At 46.3% G+C, this 22,394-nt stretch overlaps 1 protein-coding gene across 1 annotated transcript in view; it reads left to right on the top strand.

The window, feature by feature from the left end:
• Positions 1-22,394, top strand: part of LOC120943328 (glucagon receptor-like) — a 90,405-nt gene that overhangs the window by 10,389 nt on the left and 57,622 nt on the right. The window lies entirely within an intron of this gene.

Genomic DNA, 22,394 nt, shown 5'->3' with positions numbered 1-22,394 from the left:
CTTGTTCAGAAAATAAGTGGCATCTTGCAGGAAACTGGCAGTATTTATGACTAATGCCACGTACACACGACCGTTTTTCATGACGAGAAAAATGCAATTTTTTTAATTGGTTGTTAAAAACGATCGTGTGTAGGCCCCAGAGCATTTTTCTCGACATGAAAAAAGGGCATTAAAAATTTAGAACATGCTCTAGTTTTTCTCGTTGTGAAAAACGGTCGTGTGTACGCTTTAACGACGGGGGAAAAAAGCGCATGCTCAGAAGCAAGTTATGAGAAGGAAAATTTGCATAATCAGCCCAAAGGGTGGCACCATTCGAATGGAACTTCCCCTTTATAGTGCCGTCGTATGTGTTGTACGTCACCGCGCTTTGCTCAAGCATTTTTTTTCATCGTGTGTATGCAAGGCAGGCTTGAGGGGAATCACGTCGAGAAAAACTTTCCAGCAGCGCCGACCGATTCGCTCTCCGGGCCCGAGCCTGGAGAAGCACCGGATGGCGGCGGGAGGGGGGGACGTCAGTGTAGGTTTAAGGTCGGTGGGTCAGTGTATGTATCAGGTAGGTCAGTGTAATGGTCAGGTAGGTCAGTGTAATGGTCAGTGTAATGTGAGTAGTGCAGGAAGTAGTGTCAGGTGGATCAGTGCATATGTCAGGTAGATGTGTCAGGGGTCAGTGTAGGGGTCAGATAGGTCATGTGTTTCAGGGTAAAGTGGAGTCAGGGTCTCAGCCGAGGGGGGGGGGGGCGTCAAAATTAGGTATCGCCTAGGGTGTCAAAGATCCTTGCACCAGCCCTGGTGGTCGGTGTGTAGTGGTCAGTGTGTAGTGATCAGTGTGCGGTGTAGTGATCAGTGTGTAGTGGTCAGTGTATAGAGGTCAGTGTGCAGTGTAGTGTAGTGGTCAGTGTGCGGTGTAGTAGTCAGTGTATAGTGGTCAGTGTGTAGTGTAGTGGTCAGTGTGTAGTGTAGTGGTTAGTGTGCAGTGTAATGGTCAGTGTGCGGTGTAGTGATCAGTGTGTAGTGGTCAGTGTGCAGTGTAGTCATCATTGTGCAGTGTAGTGGACAGAGTGTAGTGTAGTGGTCAGTGTGCAGTGTAGTGGTCAGTGTGCGGTGTAGTGGTCAGTGTGCGGTGTAGTGGCCAATGTAGGAATCAGGTAGGTCAGTGCAGTGGACAGGTAGGTATGTCAGTCTAGGAATCATGTAGGTCAGTGTAGAGGTTAGTGTAGTGGTCAGTATATCAGTACTATTGTAGGAAGGGACTCAGGGAGTGGGAAAAGTCCGGGGGCGCAAATTTCTTGCCTTGCCCTGGGCACTGACAGCCCATGTTACGCCACTGAGAGTGGGTCCTTCAGTACCAGAGCCTGGTATCAAGTCTTTTTTTTTTCTTACCACTTCTGGCTGTGTATACAAGCCTCCGCACTTCCACTGAGCAGTAATTTTGCACTACCTCATTAAAATGTTCATCAATATTATCAACGTCAATTGCTTGACAGCTGTCAAAGCCTCTTAGATGATTGGGTTCAGAACAGCTTTCTATATTTGAATACGGCTGAGAAGCAGGCAAAGGTTAGAGCCCCGGCCCTCTGTACTCCAATTTCCCGCGTATACTTTTCCTAATTACCTATATGAATCCCTATGAATTACTGATGAGGTTGGAGAGTTCCTGTTTACCCCTACGTTAGCATTATTCTCATTTAAATCCATTCTATATCATTTGCTCTCTTTCTTGGTCTTTAAAAAATCCTTAGAGGAGACAGAGAGGTAAATGAGAATATTGGGTGAAAATGAATTATTTATTCAGTTTTCACATGTAATGTAAAGAAACGGTGTGGCCGCCACGGCTGTCAAATACGCAGTTCTGTGAGGGAAGTCTTGCATGGTGACTCGTATGAGTTGCAGAATTTCTGAAATGCTTTTTTATTATATACAATATATATATATATATATATATATATATATATATATATGTATATATATATATATATATATATATATATATATATATATATATATTAATGCCTTCAGTGTTGTCGGAGGTGCTAGTCTTCATAATGTCTTTAGGCATCTTTAAGTGCACATAACATCATATTTTTTTCATTGTAAAAACATACCTGTCAAGTAACGTGTAATTTTTGTAGACTGACTTTTAAAGTTGAAATTGTTGCCCTGCTCCTATTCCCTATGCAGCCATCTTTGAGTGGTGTTGGCACAGATGTGCTAAAGGCTCTAGGGGGTCTCTAGGGGGTCTCCTCGATCCTGGCAGCTCCAGGCGCCGCCATCCACAGTAAGGGAAACAGGCAGTGAAGGCCGTGCGGCTTTACTGCCCGTTTCCTACTGCGCATGCGCGAGCAGCGCGGCGCTTTGTTAATGGTACGGCTGCTTTCTGGGAAACAAACAGTTCCCAGAATGCAGCGCGCCCCATTCACAAGAAGAAAACGAGTGTAGGAGGAGGAAGAGAATCCACCGCGGAGGATGAAGAGGCAGATTCCGCATAGCAACAGCTATTTAGGGTGAGTAACATTTTTTTTTTATTATTTTTTTTTTATTTATTTTTTTAGATTTTTGGAGTAAATTTTTTTTTCAGGGTGGAACTCCACATTAAGGTAAAAAAACATATTTTTGTTATTTTCGATATAATAAGGGCAAATTATTTAGTCACACCACCCCCTGCCTCCATCCTCCTCTGCCACCAACACCCCCTGCCTTCACCCCCCTCTGCCACCAACACCCCCTGCCTTCACCCCCCTCTGCGGTGCCACAATCTTCCCCTGCCTCCAATCTCCATGCGCAAGTTCCAAGCCGAACCGTTCACGGCTATTTTTACTGACACATTCCCGCAACCACGGACATTTACGAACGGGGGAAAAAGTGCCCGTTTTTACGAACTGTCCGTAAAAATATGGACGGTTGGCAACACTGTCCCGGAATGAAACTGACACAGCCACCCCCCCCCCCCCGGGCCAATCTGATGCCTCCAAAAAAGGCTGCTACATCACCGCTTTACTCACTAAGACCCCTTTCACACTGAGGAGTTTAACAAGCGGTACATCGCTAAAAATAGCGCCAAAATACCACCTGAAAAACTCCTGTCCAGCCTTCTCAATGTGAAAGCCCGAGGGCTTTCACACTGAGGCGACGCGCTGGCAGGAGAGAAAAAAATCTCCTGCAAGCAGCATCTTTGGAGCGGTGAGAGGAGCGGTATGTATACCGCTCCTTCCCATTTAAAACAATGGGAAACCGCGGTAATACCACCCGCAATGCGCCTCTGCATTAACCCTTTATCGGCCGCTAGCAGGGGTTAATACCGCACCGCTAGCGGCAATTCCGACGGTATAGCGCCGCTATTTTTAGCGGCGCTATACCGCCACTGCGCCTCCCGCCCCAGTGTGAAAGGGGCCTGAGAGTACTTGTCCTGGTCAGGAATGCCTGGAGGAGCACGATCCCCACCCTCTGTTTGTGATTGGAGAAATCATAAATCCCACCTCTTGTGTCCAATCACTGTGCTGTGATTCGTTACAGCACAAGCTGATTTTTGGGAAGGGGGGGGGGTCCCTGAATTGTAGTTTGGAAATGTGGTCACCCTAGCCCTATTCTGTTGTATGTCTGCTGTCTCTGACACTGAATATTTACTGAATTTTATGTGTAGTCCTTTGGTGATGTTGAGGGCCATACTTGAGGACCCCCCATGTCAAGAAAGTTGACCACCACTGATCTAGACCCTACACCAGGATTTAGAATGATCCACCTCCCCTCTCCATAGGTATAACCTGGCATGTTTGCCCAATGCAAAATTTCTTGTTTGTACAATTGGTACGAATAGTTGTTTGGAGGATAAACTGAGCATTTCCATCGTCCGCTATTTTCTGTAGTCTCCTTTGGTAACATTTCCCTCTGCAGTGTCCTTCACGAGATAAGGTGCTATAAATATCTGACTTTTAGGCTTTTCTCTGCAGCATGTGGAGTAGTGATAAAACAATCACGAGAACTGCCAATTGTCCGCAGTATTTTAGTGTAGATATGTCTGATCTGCAGAATCCAGGTAATCTTGTGTAGCGGTATCCCCGCTGATGGAAGGGCGTCCCTGTGCCTTTTAACCACTTCAATCTCGGGCATTTTCACCCCCTTCCTGCCCAGGCCAATTTTCAGTTTTCCACGCTGTCACACTTTGAATGACAATTGCGCGGTCGTGCAAAACTGTACCCAAATATGATTTTATCAAATAGAGCGTTCTTTTGTTGGTATTTGATCACGTCTGTGGTTTTTATTTGTTGCGCTATAAACAAAAGAAGAGCGACAGGGAGCTGTCGTGGCTCAACGCGATTGGCACTGCGCTGACAAGCCATTCACCTCTGCAGCTAGGGGTTCGGATCCCGGTCTCGGCTACATGTGAATTGAGTTTGGTGGTCTCAGCCCGGCTCCCGGTGGGTGTGCTATGCGAGGTAAGCCTGCGCTTAGTACGCCCACCCCCCTCCCACAAAAACATCCACACTTACACGCACTCGAAATTGGGTTAACATGCACGCACTTTGACCACGCGGTCTCTAAAAAAGAGAGGCGAAGGACTAACGGGGCTGGTTGAGCGGGCTAGATCCTCTCACTCCCTTATAGGGAGTCCCTCTGCCCCGTTGGGCTTCAAAGCGGAGCAGGTAGAACGGGCTGTGTGGGGGGAGGACCCCCTCACACACCCGCCATTGCCACCCGGGGCATGGAGAAAGGTGGCAGATTGCCTCTGGGGGATGCCTGCCTACTCCCAACTCCTGCAGTCCGGCTCCTCTCTTGAGTACACGCACAAAATACACTTTAAAAAAAAAAAAAAAGAAGAGCGACAAGTTTAAAAAAAAACAACAATATTTTGTACTTTTTGCTATAATAAATATTCCAATTTAAAAAAAAAATATCTCAGTTTAGGCCGATATGTAAAAAAATCACAATAAGCCGATATTAATTGGTTTACGCAGACTTGAAATATGAGAAAAGCATATCCCTCTATAGTAGTGTGTACTTCATAATCCAGAGCACTAAGCATCCTTTCTGTCTACTGCCTCGTTCCTCTGCTATCTGCATGAATCACTTCTGAGAAGTTTTCTTGACACCAAGAGAAAAAAGGTGACAGGGGAGGGACCTCCAGCACACAGCCTGTGATCGACAGCCTCAGCTCTGTTCTTGTGTGCTCTGTGAATGGGGAAAGGGGGAGGGGTCTTTGTAATGCCACGTACACACAACCGTTTTTTAAGCCATGGAAAAAAACTATGTTTTTCTTGACGTGATTCTTGTCAAGCCTGCCTTGCATACTCACGATCGTGATAAAAAATGCTCGAGCAAAGCGTGGTGACGTACAACACGTACGACGGCACTATAAAGAGGAAGTTCCATTCAGATGGCGCCACCCTTTGGGCTGATTATGCTAACTTCCCGTCTCATAACTTGCTTCTGAGCATGCGTGTTTTTTCCCCCGTCGTTATAGCGTACACACGACCGTTTTTCACGTCGAGAAAAATGACGACGTGAAAAACGATGAGAAAAAATTGAGCATGTTCTAAATTTTTAATGCCCATTTTTCTCGACGAGAAAAATGCTCTGGAGCCTACACATGATCATTTTTAACGACCATCATGAAAAACGGTCATGTGTACGTGGCTTAAGGGTTTACAACAAAAGCATGTCACTGCTAAAGCTGCCAAAAGATTGGGGTGCTGCTGCAGTATGTTAGTCAAGGTAATTTGTAAAAGATAAAAATCTATTTCACTGCCAATTATACATTGCCAGTTTACGCTGTCGCTTAGCATGCCCATGAAAATTGTCCAGTTCCTTAAAGCGGATGTTCCACCAAAAAAAAATATTAAAAGCCAGCAGCTACAAATACTGCAGCTGCTGACTTTTAATATTAGGACACTTACCTGTCCTGGAGTCCAGCGCCGTCCACAGCAGATGACGAGCGATCGCTCGTCACCCTGCTGCTCGCCTCTCCATCCACGCTGAGGGAACCAGGAAGTGAAGCGCTGCGGCTTCACTGCCCGGTTCCCTACGGCGCATGAGCGAGTCGCGCCGCGCCCGCCGATTGGCTCCCGCTGTGTGCTGGGAGCCGAGTGTTCCCAGCACACAACAGGGGGGGCGACGGGATGTGACGCAATGCCCGTCTTTTGCCCGTGAATGCCGGGCCGGAAGTGGGTGCAAATACCTGTCTTTAGACAGGTATCTGCACCCCCCTCCCCCCTGAAAGGTGTCAAATGTGACACCGGAGGGGGGGAGGGTTCCGATCAGCGGGAGTTCACTTTAGGGTGGAGAACCGCTTTAACAACAAACACAGCTAAGGTAAGGTATCCATAAGCACGTTATTTAAAGGATTTGTATATTTTCAGTGTGTTCCTTGAAGCCCCATGAGAAGACTCTTTCCCAACTGTATGGTATTCTCTAAAAATATTTTTTGCATTGGCACATCCTCTGTGGCATTGCCAAACTTCCCGTACCCTTTTTTGGCAGTAGTTTATGTTGGAATACAGAATTGTATTTTGTGCAAAAACTACTGTTCATCAGTATTTAGTAGAGATATAGTGGAATGGAAAAGCTCAGAATTTGAACCATCTAAAAATGTTTGGAAGCAAAACCCATATACACATACCAAAAAAAAAAACATACAAAATGAGATGCTAGCACAAAGGAGTACTTGTGTTGTACAGTGAATCTCAAAAGGGATACAGAATTCTACACCAAGACACAAATAAGGTAGAAGTGTAATCATCAAGGAAACTTCAGTGTGTTAAGAAATTTCATGAACTGACACAAACACTTTAACCACTTAAGGACCGCCTAACGCCGATATACGTCGGCAGAATGCCCAGCTGTGGGTCGCGGGTGCGCGCCCGCGACCCGGTCCGAAGCTCTGTGACCACGGCCGCGGGACTCGCGGACTCGATCACCGCTGGAGTCCCGCGATCGGTCCCCGGAGCTGAAGAACGGGGAGAGCTGTGTGTAAACACCGCTTCCCAGTTCTTCACTGTCTTGCCATGATCGATCGTGTGTTCCCTTATATAGGGAATCACAATCGATGACGTCACACCTACAGCCACACCCCCCTACAGTTAGAACACAGATGAGGTCACACTTAACCCCTTCAGCGCCCCCTTGTGGTTAACTCCCAAACTGCAATTGTCATTTTCACAGTAAACAATGCATTTTTAATGCATTTTTTGCTGTGAAAATGACAATGGTCCCAAAAATGTGTCAAAATTGTCCGATGTGTCCGCCATAATGTCGCAGTCATGAAAAAAATCGCTGATCGCCGCCATTAGTAGTAAAAAAAAAAAATAATAAAAATGCAATAAAACTATCCCCTATTTTGTAAACGCTATAAATTTTGCGCAACCCAATCGATAAACGCTTATTGCGATTTTGTTTACCAAAAATAGGTAGAAGAATACGTATCGGCCTAAACTGAGGGGAAAAAAATTTTTTTTTATATATTTTTGGGGGATATTCATTATAGCAACAAGTAAAAAATATTGCATTTTTTTCAAAATTGTCGCTCTATTTTTGTTTATAGCGCAAAAAATAAAAACCGCAGAGGTGATCAAATACCACCAAAAGAAAGCTCTATTTGTGGGAAAAAAAGGACACCAATTTTGTTTGGAAGTCACGTCGCACGACCGCGCAATTGTCAGTTAAAGCGACGCAGTGCAGGAACGCAAAAAAGGGGCCTGGTCCTTTAGCTGCATTTTGGTCCGGGTCTTAAGTGGTTAAACTGAGGGAAATTCCACATCAGTGTCACATTAAGAAAAGCAACAAAGTGAACAGAGAAATAGAAATGAACACAGACAATCCAAATGCTGTAAAAGAAGAAACCAGGCCACAAGAGGCTTCAATCAGGAAATCCACCAGAAGCAATACATGCACCCCAATCAAATGTCTTTTCTATGTTGCTCATGTAGCAATAAAACCAGAGCCAGATTCATGGGATGAGATGAAAAGACTTCCAACTCATGAGAAACAAAAGTGGATCAGAGCATTTGACCGCATACAAGAAACAGATTTATAAAAATGGTCCTAATATAAGGCGTAGTTGTTGAGTGGGGGTGTTGGAATACAGAATTGTATTTTGTGCAACAACTAATGTACATCAGTATTTAGTAGCGATATATTCTTTCATCAGTAGATGGCAGTGTTTATAAGTTTGTAGATGCATCTATAGTATGCCTTTTCCCTGAATAAAGTCCTGTTTCCTGTCTGCAGTTAAGCAGCAAAGCCCATGTGGACTGTGCACTGTCTGTCCTGTAGGGAAATTTTCTGCATTTCTATCAGTTTGCCCATTAGCCCTAAAACTGGCCTGAACCTACTAACAAGCTTTGCTTCATATTGTTTTTAAGGGACTGGCCACTAAGTACAGGTTCAAAATAGCATTCACTGAAATTTTGAGTCGATTCGCTTTTCCTATTTCAGCACTAACAGCTCATGTGTTGACAGTGGGTACCCAGACATGTAAAGGAGCCGAAGACTGAGCAGAATGGTGGCTTATCAGCCTGCTGCCCCTTTGTTGCCCAATCAGCAGGCTGTGGGTGTGGTCTTGACTAAGCTGTATTGCTTCTTAAAGCGGAGTTCCACCCTGAAAAAAATATTTCCACCAAAAATCAAAAAAAGAGAAAAAAAAAGAAAATGAAAAAAAAAAATCATTTTTTACTCACCCTAAATAGCTGTTGCTACACTTGGTTTCTTCTTGTGAATGGGGCGCTCTGCATTCTGGGAACTGTGTGTATCCCAAAAGCAGCCGGCCCATTCACAAAGCGCCGCGCTGCTCGCACATGCGCAGTAGGAAACGGGCAGTGAAGCCGCACGGGCTTCACTGCCTGTTTCCCTTACTGTGGATGGCGGCGCCTGGAGCTGCCAGGATCGAGGATCGGCCTTGGCGGGGGCTGACATTGCTGGCGACTAGAACAGGTAAGTGTCCTTTACTAAAAGTCAGCAGCTGCAGTGTTTTTTTTTTTTTTTTTAGTGTATTTTGTGCGTGTAACCGAGAGAGGAGCCGGACTGCAGGAGTTGGGAGTAGGCAGGCCTCCCCCAGAGGCAATCTGCCACCTTTCTCCATGCCCCGGGTGGCAATGGTGGGTGTGTGAGGGGGTCCTCCCACACAGCCCACCCTACCTGCTCCGCTTTGAAGCCCAACGGGGCAGAGGGACTCCCTATAAGGGAGTGAGAGGATTTGCCCGCTCAACCAGCCCCGTTAGTCCTTCGCCTCTTTTTTTAGAGACCGCGTGGTCAAAGTGCGTGCATGTTAACCCAATTTTGAGTGCGTGTAAGTGTGGTGGTTTTTGCGGGAGGGGGGTGGGCATACTAAGCGCAAGCTTACCTCGCATAGCACACCCACCGGGAGCCGGGCTGAGACCACCAAACTCAATTCACATGTAGCTAGGGTTGTCCCGATACCGATACTAGTATCGGTATCGGGACCGATTCCGAGTATTTGCGGGAGTACTCGTACTCCCGCAAATACCCCCAATACCAAAATAGAATACTTCCCCCCCCCCCCCCGCCGCCGCCGCCGGCGGGGAACATTACAGCATTCATTTGAACAGCTGTAGTCTTTCCCGCCCGCCGCGTATAGACACTCCCCCTTGCTCGGGTGAACTGTCCAATCCCGAGCAAGGGGGAGTGTCTATACGCAGCGCGGCGCCAATCATTACAGCTGTTCAAAGCTGTTCCCCGCCCATATTAAGCAGTCGGCGGCAGCGGGGATGCGGCGCGATGAAGGTAAGGGGGACAGGACATGGCTGCATATGGGGAGACCTTGCTGGACATTGATGTGGGGGACATTACTGGATACGGCGGACATTACTGCATACGGCGGACATTACTACATACGGGGGACATTGCTAGATACGGGGGACATTGCTGCATATGGGGGACAATGCTGGATATTGGGACATTGCTGGATATTGGGACATTGCTGGATATTGGGACAATGCTGGATATTGGGACATTGCTGGATATTGGGACAATGCTGGATATTGGGACATTGCTGGATATTGGGACAATGCTGGATATTGGGACAATGCTGGATATTGGGACATTGCTGGATATTGGGACATTGCTGGATATTGGGACAATGCTGGATATTGGGACATTGCTGGATATTGGGACATTGCTGGATATTGGGACAATGCTGGATATTGGGACAATGCTGGATATTGGGACATTGCTGGATATTGGGACAATGCTGGATATTGGGACAATGCTGGATATTGGGACAATGCTGGATATTGGGACAATGCTGGATATTGGGACATTGCTGGATATTGGGACAATGCTGGATATTGGGACATTGCTGGATATTGGGACAATGCTGGATATTGGGACAATGCTGGATATTGGGACATTGCTGGATATTGGGACATTGCTGGATATTGGGACAATGCTGGATATTGGGACATTGCTGGATATTGGGACATTGCTGGATATTGGGACAATGCTGGATATTGGGACAATGCTGGATATTGGGACATTGCTGGATATTGGGACAATGCTGGATATTGGGACAATGCTGGATATTGGGACAATGCTGGATATTGGGACATTGCTGGATATTGGGACAATGCTGGATATTGGGACAATGCTGGATATTGGGACATTGCTGGATATTGGGACAATGCTGGATATTGGGACATTGCTGGATATTGGGACAATGCTGGATATTGGGACAATGCTGGATATTGGGACATTGCTGGATATTGGGACATTGCTGGATATTGGGACATTGCTGGATGTGGGGGACATTGCTGGATGTGGGGGACATTGCTGCATACGGGGGACATTGCTGCATACGGGGGACATTGCTGGATGTGGGGGACATTGCTGGATGTGGGGGACATTGCTGGATGTGGGGGACATTGCTGCATACGGGGGACATTACTGGATACGGCGGACATTACTGGATACGGCGGACATTACTGGATACGGCGGACATTACTGGATACGGCGGACATTACTACATACGGGGGACATTGCTAGATACGGGGGACATTGCTGCATATGGGGGACATTGCTGCATATGGGGGACAATGCTGGATATTGGGACATTGCTGGATATGGGGGACAATGCTGGATATTGGGACAATGCTGGATATTGGGACATTGCTGGATGTGGGGGACATTGCTGGATGTGGGGGGACATGGCTGCATTTGTGGGGGGACATGGCTGCATTTGGGGACACATTTAAAAAAAAGTATCGGTATTCGGTATCGGCGACTACTTGAAAAAAAGTATCGGTACTCGTACTCGGTCCTAAAAAAGTGGTATCGGGACAACCCTACATGTAGCCGACCGGGATCCGAACCCCTAGCTGCAGAGGTGAATGGCTTGTCAGCGCAGTGCCAATCGCGTTGAGCCACCGCAGCTCCCCAGCAGCTACACTGTTAGCAGCTGCTGACTTTTAATTTTTTTTTTTTACCGGACCTCCGCTTTAAGACCCCTTTCACACTGAAGCGTTTTTACAGCGCTTTAGAGTTCAAAATAGCGCTATTAAAACGCTCATAAAACGCTCTTCAGGCATCTCAATGGACCCTTTCACACTGAGTCCTGCAAGCAGCATCTTTGGAGAAGCTTTTAGGCACTGAAAAAAACGCTCCAAAAACGCCCCTCTCCATTGAAATGAATTGAAAGCGCTGTAAAAACGCCTTACCCTTTCACACTGAGGCGTTGCACTGGCGGGGCGTTGAGAAAAGTCCTGCAAGCAGCATCTTTGGAGCAGCTTTTGGGCGCTAAAAGAAACGCTCCAAAAACACCCCTCTCCATTGAAATGAATTGAAAGCGCTGTAAAAACGCCTTACCCTTTCACACTAAGGCGCTGCAAAAACGCCCTAAACCCTTAGGGTCTTAGTGGTGCTTTACCAGCACATTGGGATTGCAGATGAGGCTTCGCTCGAATAACGCTCAAAAAATGCCCCAGTGTGAAAGGGGCCTTAGTGAAGGTCCAGAACCTGACTGTGCTGTGTCTGAAACACAAGACTGGCTGAGCAGAATTACAAATCCTTTAGCAGATAACAGTTCTTATATATAAATAATTTCAACTATGTATATAGCTGCTTGACTGGAGTTCAACTGTAAAAAAATGTTTTGATAAATGATACTTTTCTCCTGAAAATGTTAGTTACCTAGATGCCATGCTTCAGTGATCTGGACCATTGATGCGGATAAGGACTTGTGATTTTTCTCTGACTTTCCTGATCTGCATAGTCTTTTCCAGGTCAGTGACTCAGAACATACGGAAACCAAAGGGCCAGTCTGAGAGCCAGACAGCCAACATTTCCATAATGAGTCCAGCAATGGCATCCTGTATTCATAGTATACTTGTAGTTGCCACTTTATGCTGATCGTCCATATTTAAAAACAAGAAATTATTTTTCTCTTTTAAACTATGTCACTTTAAAATGCAATGTTTTTTTTATTTATTTTTTTGCTATTTTGCCATCATTGTTAAAAATAACCTCATTTGTGATGAAGGTGACAGCGTGCCGTAGTGGAGCGGTGACGCACGTGCTGTCTCATGAGATCTGCAAACCTTTTCTGTGCCTTTGGACCCCAGTCTAAGCAAAAACACGTAGGTGTGAAAACAGCTTTGATAAACAGTTTCTAACAATAAACCACACTTTCCTTTTCTGTTTATATATATAATTAGATTTATGACAAACACTATTATAGAAAAACCTTTAATACAAAGCAATACTATGGGACCAAGCATCTGATTTCTATTTTTATGTTCAAATCCAACTCTTGTTTTTAAAGGAAAAAATATGTGTGTAATACATGTGTATGTGTATTTGTGTGTGTGTGTATATATATATATATACAGGGCCAGATTCTCGTATACTGGCGTAAAACTATGTGGGCGTAACGCATCTCGTTTACGCTACGCGGCCGCAAGTTTTACGGGCAAGTGCTTGATTCACAAAGCACTTGCCTGTAAAGTTGCGGCGGCGTAGCGTAAATCCTCCGGCGCAAGCCCGCCTAATTCAAATGATCCAGGTAGGGGGCATGGATCATTTAAATTAGGTGCGTTCCCGCGCCGATCGTACTGCGCATGCGCCGTCCCTAAAATTTCCCGACGTGCATTGCGCTAAATGACGTCGCAAGGACGTCATTGGTTTCGACGTTAACGTAAATGGCGTCCAGCGCCATTGACGGACGACTTACACAAACGACGTACATTTTTAAATTTCGACGCGGGAACGACGGCCATACTTAACATTGGTTGCCCCTCATATAGCAGGGGCAACTTTACACGTCGCAAATGCTACGGAAACGTCGTAAATTCACTGTCGACCGCGCGTACGTTCGGGAATCTCGCGTAAATAGCTAATTTGCATAGACGACGGGGAAAACGACGTCGGCGACACCTAGCGACGGGAAAAAAAATTGCATCTAAGATCTGACAGCGTAAACGCCTGTCAGATCTAATGGGTATCTATGCGTAACTGATTCTAAGAATCAGTCGCATAGATACGCCGGGCCAGATTAGGACTTACGACGGCGCAAATGGCGTTGCGCCGTCGTAAGCCTTTTGAGAATCTGGCCCACAGTATATAGGGCTTTTTTTCAGGGGGAACTTGGTTGAACCTCTGGCTCAGACCCTTGGGGGGGGGCTGCTCACCACAATCACTTGTAAACATTGAAGTCCGGTTTCTGTGTTTACAAGTGACAGCTCTGCACTCTGTGTGTAACCCCCCCTGAACTCTACACTCTGGGCCAGATCCACAGAAGAATTGATACGCCGCGTAATTTCAAAGTTCCCGCGTCGTATCTTTGTTTTGTATCTACAAAACAAGATACGACTGCATCTGGGCTCGATCCGACAGGCGTACGTCTTAGTACGCCGTCGGATCTTAGGTGCATTTTTCCGGCGGCCGCTAGGTGGCGTTTCCGTCGAACTCCGCGTCGAGTATGCAAATTAGCTAGATACGGCGATCCACGAACGTACATCCGGCCGGCGCATTTTTTTTACGTCGTTTGCGTTCGGCTTTTTCCAGCGTATAGTTACCCCTGCTATATGGTGGCGTACTCAATGTTAAGTATGGCTGTCGTTCCCGCATCGGATTTAGAATTTTTTACGTTGTTTGCGTAAGTCGTTCGCGAATAGGGATTTGCGTAGAATGACGTCACCGTCGTAAGCATTGGCTTGTTCCGGTTTAATTTCGAGCATGCACACTGGGATACCCCCACGGACGGCGCATGCGCCGTTCAAAAAAAATGTTGTTTATGTCGGGTCACGATGTATTTACATAAAACACGCCCCCATCGCATCGATTTGAATTGCGCGCCCTTACGCCACCAAAGATACACTACGCCGCCGTAACTTACGGCGCACATTCGTTGAGGATTCAAAAAAAAGTAAGTTACGGCGGCGTAGTGTATCTTAGATACGCTACGCCTGACGGAAATATGCGCCAGGGTACGTGGATCTGGCCCTCTGTATGTAATGAAATCCTCTTATTTAATGCCCCTTTAAGACCCTCCCACTGTTCGTGAAATTTGACTGACTACACCCACTATTTGATGTGATTTGGAGGGTGTGTGTGGGTTAGGGTGACCACGTGTCCCGCATTTTGCAGTTCTGTCCCAGGTCCCAGGCACCTTCATTCCAGGACAATACAATGTCCCGGAATGAAACTGACACAGCCACCCGATGAGCCGACAATGGAAACTGTCTGTTTTGCCATGCCCTGCAATGCACTGCGCCCAACTAGGGCGCAGTAAAAGCTGGTTGTTAAAGCGGGGGTTCCACGGGAATATGTTTTTTTTTTCTTTTTCTTTTTTTCTTCAGATGATTCTCCCGCTGTTACCTTTGCAAATCGGGTACTCACCTGTCCTAGTATTGCAGCCGCCAGCATTGTCTTTTACCCGCAAAAGATATTTTATATAATTCATAGATGGACGTTTCCATCTCCGGCGGAGGCTCTTTACCACGTGATCAGCCGTGTCCAATCACGGCAGATCACGATGTAAACAGGAAGAGCCATTGATCAGCTCTTCCGCACTCGCGTCTGATAGACCGCGAGTAGAGGAGAGCCGATCGGCGGCTCTCCTGACAGGGGGGGTTCACGCTGATTGTTTATCAGCGCAGCCCCCCCTCGGTTGCCCACACTAGACCACAGGGAAGCCTCCAGGACCACCAGGGATTGGAGGAAACATGTGGATGACCAGGTACATCCCCCATGGCCATCCACATTTAAAAAATATGCACAATAGATGCCAATCAGTGCCCACAAATGGGAACTGACTGGCAACATGGGCACTGATTGGAAAAATTGTAAATAAACAAGTGCCACCCATCAGTGCCACCCCTCAGTTTCCATCAGTGCCACTTCTCAGTGCCCATCCATGCCCAGTGCCCACCTATCTGTGCCACCCATATGTGCCCATCAGTGCCACCTATGAGTGCCCATCAGTGCCGCCTATGAATTCCCATCAGTGCCACATACCAGCGCCGCCTATCAGTGTCCATCAGTGCCGCCTATCAGTGCCCATCAGTGCCACCTCATCAGTGCCCATCAGTGCCACCTCATTAGTGCCCATCAGTGCCACCTCATCGGAGCCCATAATTAAAAAAGAAAACTTACTTATTTAACAGAAATAAATAAAGGGCCAGATTCACAAAAGAGATACGACGGTGTATCTCCTGATACGCCGTCGTATCTCTGAGATACGATTGTCGTATCTATGCGGCTGATTCATAGAATCAGGTTACGCATAGATAGCCCTAAGATCTCACAGGTGTAAGTGACTTACACCGTCGGATCTTAGGCTGCAATTCTAGGCCGGCCGCTAGGTGGCGATTCCATTGCGGTCGGCGTAGAATATGCAAATGACTAGTTACGCCGATTCACGAACGTCCGCTTTGCCCGTCGCTCTAAATTTACATCGTTTCCGTAGAGATACGCGGCGTAAAACTAAAGCTGCCCTCTAGGTGGTCTAGCCAATGTTAAGTATGGCCGTCGTTCCCGCGTCGAAATGAGAAATTTCACGTCGTTTGCGTAAGTCGTCCGTGAATGGCGCTGGACGCCATTTACGTTAACGTCGAAACCAATGACATCCTTGCGACGTCATTTAGCGCAATGCACGTCGGGAAATTTTAGGGATGGAGCATGTGCAGTACGTTCGGCGCGGGAACGCACCTAATTTAAATGGTCCCCGCCCCATTTGAATTAGGCGGGCTTGCGCAGGGCGGATTTACGCTACGCCGCCGTAAGTTTACAGGTAAGTGCTTTGTGAATCAAGCACTTACGCTGTAAACTTGCGGCGGTGTAACGTAAATGGGATACGTTACGCCGCCGCAGCGTAACGCATTTCTATGTGAATCAGGCCCAAAAACTTTTTTTTTTTTTAAATGTTCTGGATTTTTTTAGTTGTTGCGCAAAAAATAAAATTTGCAGAGGTGATCAAATACCACCAAAATAAATCTCTATTTGTGGGAACAAAATGATACACAAAAATAGTTTGGGTACAGCGGCTTGGGCAGGAAGGTGTAAAAGTGCCTGGTATGGAAGTGGTTACAGTTACTCTGATCATTTGGCTAATTAATAATTTGTGAGTAATGTATAATCACGGCTCTTTATTTTTAAACTCTACCCACGTATTGTCTGAAGTGCCTGGTGGTGTCTTCCATCCACATAATACAACAGCTGTGACTGAGGAAACTGTTCAGCTACACAGTGAAATGTAACAGAATTCTTACTGCCAGTGCATTACAAGACAGACGCAGTTACAGGCGCCTTCTAGTCCAACCAAACCCGTCAAACCTGCCAATACTGACAGTTGGCTGAAAATACTAGTAGCCTGGTTGTTATAGTGACTGACTGGGCCAGATCCACGTACCTCGCCGCATATATAGGCCGGCGTAGCGTATCTCAGATACACTACGCCGCCGTAACTTAGAGCGGAGGTTCCTTATCCACAAAGAATTTGCGCCGTAAGTTACGGCGGCGTAGTGTAAATGTGTCGGCGTAAGGGCGCGAAATTCAAATGACTAAGTTGGCGTGTTTTATGTTAATTCAACTTGACCCCACGTAAATGACGTTTTTTTTTAACGGCGCATGCGCCGTCCGTGGGGGTATCCCAGTGTGCATGCTCGAAATCACGTCGCAAATAGTCAATGCTTTCGACGTGAACGTAATTTACGCAAAGCCCTATTCGCGAACGTTTTACGCAAACGACGGAAAACCTGACGCTGGCACGACGTCCATACTTAACATTGCATACGCCTCATAGAGCAGGGGTAACTATACGCCGGAAAAATCCTTACGCAAACGACGTAAAAAATGCGCCGGGCGGACGTACGTTCTGAGAATCGGCGTATGTAGCTAATTTGCATACTCTACGCGGAAATCAACAGAGGCGCCACCTAGCGGCCAGCGTAAATATGCACCTATGATCCGACGGCGTACTAAGACGTACGTCAGTCGGATCTAGCCCACATTCAGGCGTATCTTGTTTTGTGAATACAAAACAAAGATACGCCGGCGCATCGTAGAACTTACGCGGCGTATCAATAGATACGCCGCCGTAAGTTCTTTGTGGATCTGGGCCACTGTCTTTTTTATAAATTCAGAGTCAATAATCCAGAACAAGTATGCCGGTCAAGAAGCGTAGTATAGTATTTCCCATAATGGATTAAAGGGGTTGTAAAGGTAATGTTTTTTTCACCTTAAGGTGACCAGACACGTAGCTACACAGAGGAACTGAATGAATGAATGAATGAAAAATGAATGAATGAAAAATGAATGAATGAAAAACTTATAAAGCGCGGCGCATGCGAACTGAATCGCTTCTGGGCGCTAGTTGTTCGTGTCTCATGACATCAAAAGAGCAGAGTTTTGATTCGTCTTCTGAAAGTCAGGTGGTTTTCCTCCAACCGAATGCTGGTTGGTAAAGCGTTCCATAGTCTCGGACCCTGAAAAGCAAACCTTCTTTCTCCTTTGGACTTGTATTTGGTTTTTGGTACCCTGACCAGATTTTGGTCGGTGGATCGCAGAACGCGATTCGAATTGTGAGGTTCTATCTTGTCGCAAAGATATTGCGGAGCCTTCCCATGGATGCACTTATGTGTCAGGCAGAGTGCTTTAAATGCAATTCTGTCTTTTACTGGCAACCAGTGAAGGGTTCTCAACGAAGGTGAGATTGATTCCCATTTTTTTTCCCCAGTCACCAGTCTGGCGGCCGTATTCTGTACGACTTGCAGACGGGAGATTTGGTACTTTGGGAGTCCGAGGTAAAGGGCATTAGCATAGTCCAGTCTGGAATTCACGATTGTTCCCACCACGACTGCTACGTCTTCTTTGGGGATAAATGGAATAAGTCTGCGTAGTAGGCGCAACAGATGGTGCGCTCCGCTGACTACTGACCCTATTTGTGCGTCCATTGTCATGAAGGTGTCGAAGATGACCCCGAGACTTTTGACTTTGGAGCTAGGGGAGATGATTTGGCCCAGAATGGGCGGGGGTGTCCAGGTTGTTGCCAGTTGACTCTTTCGGCTGGCGTGAAACATAAGAAGTTCTGTTTTGGAACTGTTGAGTTTAAGATAACTCTTAGTCATCCAGTTTTCTATCAAAGAGAGACATTTCTCTAAACTGGGATGATGATCCTTTTTGTTGCAGATGCGAAAATACAGTTGCGTATCGTCTGCATAAGAGTGATAGAGTAGTTCTTGGCTACTGATAATATCAAAGAGAGGGCGAAGATAGATGTTGAAAAGCACCGGTGACAGGGGGGATCCTTGGGGGACTCCACATGACACCGTGCGCTTTTCCGACGTGAAAGAACCCAATTTAACTGTTTGTGATCGGTTTTCAAGAAAGGAAGAAAACCATGGTAAATCACCTTCTGCGACTTCTGCTACCTTGGCTAGTCGCATCAGTAACAGTTTGTGGTCTACCGTGTCAAAGGCTGCGCTTAGGTCCAGCAGAACCAGGAGACAAGATTCTCCTTCGTCTGCGGCCTCGAGGGCATCGTCCCATATTTTGAGTAAGGCCGTTTCTGTCCCGTGTCCGGGACGGAAGCCTGATTGTAATGGATCCAGTAGATTGTGGGTATCTAGATGCTGTTGCAGCTGTTGTACCACTACTTTCTCCATTATCTTGGAGAGAATATTTAGGCCTGTTATGGGACGGCGGTGAGTTGGGTCCTTGGGATCCAGGTTAGGTTTTTTCAAGATGGGCTGGATTGTGCCCTCTTTCAACAGGGATGGCACTGTGCCTTCCTTAAATGACTGGTTTATAAGCTGTGTGATGGGTGGTGCCAGGATGTCGGCACATTCCTTCAGCAGTTTGGTGGGGATGATATCATTGGGCGATGTGCTGTTCCGCAAAGCACCAATGATATTTTTTGTGGTATCGATGGAGATCGGTTCCAGAGTGAACTTTGTTGATTGTAGAGCGTTTCTGTGGGTGTTTTGTGGTTGATTGACGGTGGGGTTGAGGGGGGTATTGTTCTGCATGATGCTTTCCCGGATTCTTTCAATTTTGTTGATGAAGAAATCCGATAGTTCATTGCAGAACTCTTGGGTGTCTGAGTTGGGGACTTCAAGACATCCTGGGTTCATGGTCTGGGTGACCATCTTGAAGAGTTCGCGGGGGCGGTTTAGGGCGCTGTTAATCGCCATAGAAAAATGATGTTTCTTGGCTTTGAAGATTTCTTTATGATATCGTGTTGTTATTGCCTTGTAGATGATGAGGTTATCCTCTGCAGGACTTCTTTTCCAGGTGGCTTCCGCCCTTCTGCGCTCTTGCTTCAGAAGCGACAGCTGGTTGTTGAACCAGCCGGACTTTCTTTTTCGGATGCAGGCTTTGCGTTTCGGTGCTACTAAATCGGCTGACTGTAGCAGGGCTGCGTTTATGGCATCCAGTGTATCTGCGGCTGTTTGATGTGGATGGATTGTTTTGATTCTGTTTCCCAAGGTAGATTTGAAGAGTTCCGAATGGAGCTTCTTCTGAGAAGAACTGAGACCAAACAAAGTATTTATCATTAAAGTGATATTTATTTACAGTGAACACACACCAATAAACATACACAGCAACCAGTGAAAGCATTAACCACTCCAGCAAACAAGAACAAGAAAAACGAATGAACCTAACTACATCTATATACTTTTAGGTAGATTCAGGTACCTATGCCTAACTTTGCGGCGGCGTAGCTTAAGGAATTTAAGCTACGCCACCGTAAGTTAGCATGGCAAGTACATGATTCACAATGTACTTGCCTGCTAACTTACGGCGGCGTAGCCTAAAGCGGGCGGGCGTAAGGGCGCCGAATTCAAATGTGTGTAAGGGGGGCGTGTTTTATGTTAATAAGGCTTGACCTTACGTTTTCGATGTTTTTTATTACTGCGCATGCGCCGGGCGCCTACATTTCCCAGTGTGCATTGCGGCTACTTTCCCTGCACTGGCCTATTGATTTTGACGTGGACGTAAACAACCTAAATCGCTATTCACGGACGACTTACGCAAACAACGTAAAAATTTCGAATCTCGAAGCGGGAACGGCGGCCATACTTTAACATTGTTAACTTTAGGCCTGATAATGGCTTACGGAAACGGCGTAAATGTATTGCGGCGGCCGGGCGTACGTTCGTGAATCGGCGTATGTACTCATTTACATATTCTACACCGACCGCAATGGAAGCGCCACCTAGCAGCCATCCAAAATATTGCAATCTAAGATAGGACGGCGCAAGCCGTCGTATCTTAGATATGTTTAAGCGTATCTCTGTTTGAGCATACGCTTAAACATAAGTCGGCGTAGATTCTGAGTTAGGTCGGCTTATCTACTGATAAGCCGGCCTAACTCTTACTGAATCTATCTAAATATCTACAACATAAGACACAAAGGCAACATGGATGCAAGGAAGGGAACACGACTGGGGACACAACTGGGAACAAGAGCTTGGAACAAGAGCATGGATCAAGGCAGAAGGGTGCAGGATTGATCAGGACAAGGGAAGGTTATCAGGCACAATCTGGCAGCAAGGAGGCAATCAGACAGGATAGTGACGTCCACCTGGCAGCTGGAGCCAGGTGTGGCTGATCAGAACCTGCTGTCTTCTGGGAGACACCTGCAGGTGGACACTAGAGCTGCAGCCATCTGCAAACTGAACCCCAGTGCCATCAGCAGGTGAACTCAACCCTGACAGTAAAAGAGCTGCAAACACAACAGTGATATATTTGTCAGTAGAAGTCCTATTGTGACGAAACGCATAGGGAAGAGTGGCTTGATCACGTCATCAGTTTACCTGGAAGTAAAGGCAGATGCCGTCTTGCTTGACCTGGATTGTTTTTATGAAGATATGTGCATGTTTTTTAGTTGTGTGAGTAGCTCTCGATTTTAATAAAGAATTTGTCTTAGGCCTCGTACACACGATAGATTAACCAGAGGACAAGGTTCTGGTGCGAACCGAACAGGGGGGGTGTTCGGCTCATCCCTACTCTTGGACATTGGCTTGGCCGACTACCCGATCCGGTTACTGAACTCTGGCTATGTTTTGACTACGCTTACTCTGTTTACCTTTTTTTTTTTTTATTATTATTATTAAACAAGTGTGATTTAACTGTACTTCTGTCTTGGTCTGATTCATGGTTTCTGACACCTAGTAGGCCATCTTGATTCTAAAACCAGCTGATATCGAATCACAGTATTCCCCTAATGAAAGACTTGACACCATGGACTCTGTTTTGGAGCAGATTTAGATTAAAGTGGCGTTCCACCCATAAATATAACATTACATCAGTAGTTTTAAAAAAATGTCATTAGTCCTTTAACCTCCCTGGCGGTCTTCCCGAGACTGACACGGGGTTAGATTTTCTTGCTACTATCGGTAACCCCGAGTCAGTCACGGGCTTGCCTCGCTAGATCCACAGGCACTTTTTACTTACCTTGTCCCTGGATCCAGCGATGCCACCGCGCTGTGTGAGCGAGCGGGACCTCGCTCGATTCACATAGTGCCTCCGTGTGACGCCGATCTCCGTTCCCTGCGACGTTACGACGCACGGGGACGGAGAACGGCGCCAAATTCAAAAACGTAAACAAACACTATACACACAGTATACTGTAATCTTATAGATTACAGTACTGTATGTAAAAAAAACACACCCCCCCTGTCCCTAGTGGTCTGCCCAGTGTCCTGCATGTCATTTTATATAATAAAAACCTTTTTTTCTCCCTGCAAACTGTAGATTGTCCATAGCAACCAAAAGTGTCCCTTTATGTCAAAAATAGTTTTAGATCAGCTAAAAAACAGCGATAATAAATTATAATCACTTGCAGAATTGTGCGATAGCGATTTGTGGGGAAATTCGTCATAAAAAAATAAAAGTAATGACAGCGACAATTCTGCAACTGAGCAAATTTCAGTGATTTTGATTTGATTACATTA

This window comes from Rana temporaria, chromosome 6, assembly GCF_905171775.1.
Source record: "Rana temporaria chromosome 6, aRanTem1.1, whole genome shotgun sequence".
In the NCBI taxonomy this organism is placed as follows: Eukaryota; Metazoa; Chordata; class Amphibia; order Anura; family Ranidae; genus Rana; species Rana temporaria.
Note: the sequence above shows the minus strand (reverse complement) of the source record. Positions and strands in the feature narration are given on the sequence as shown.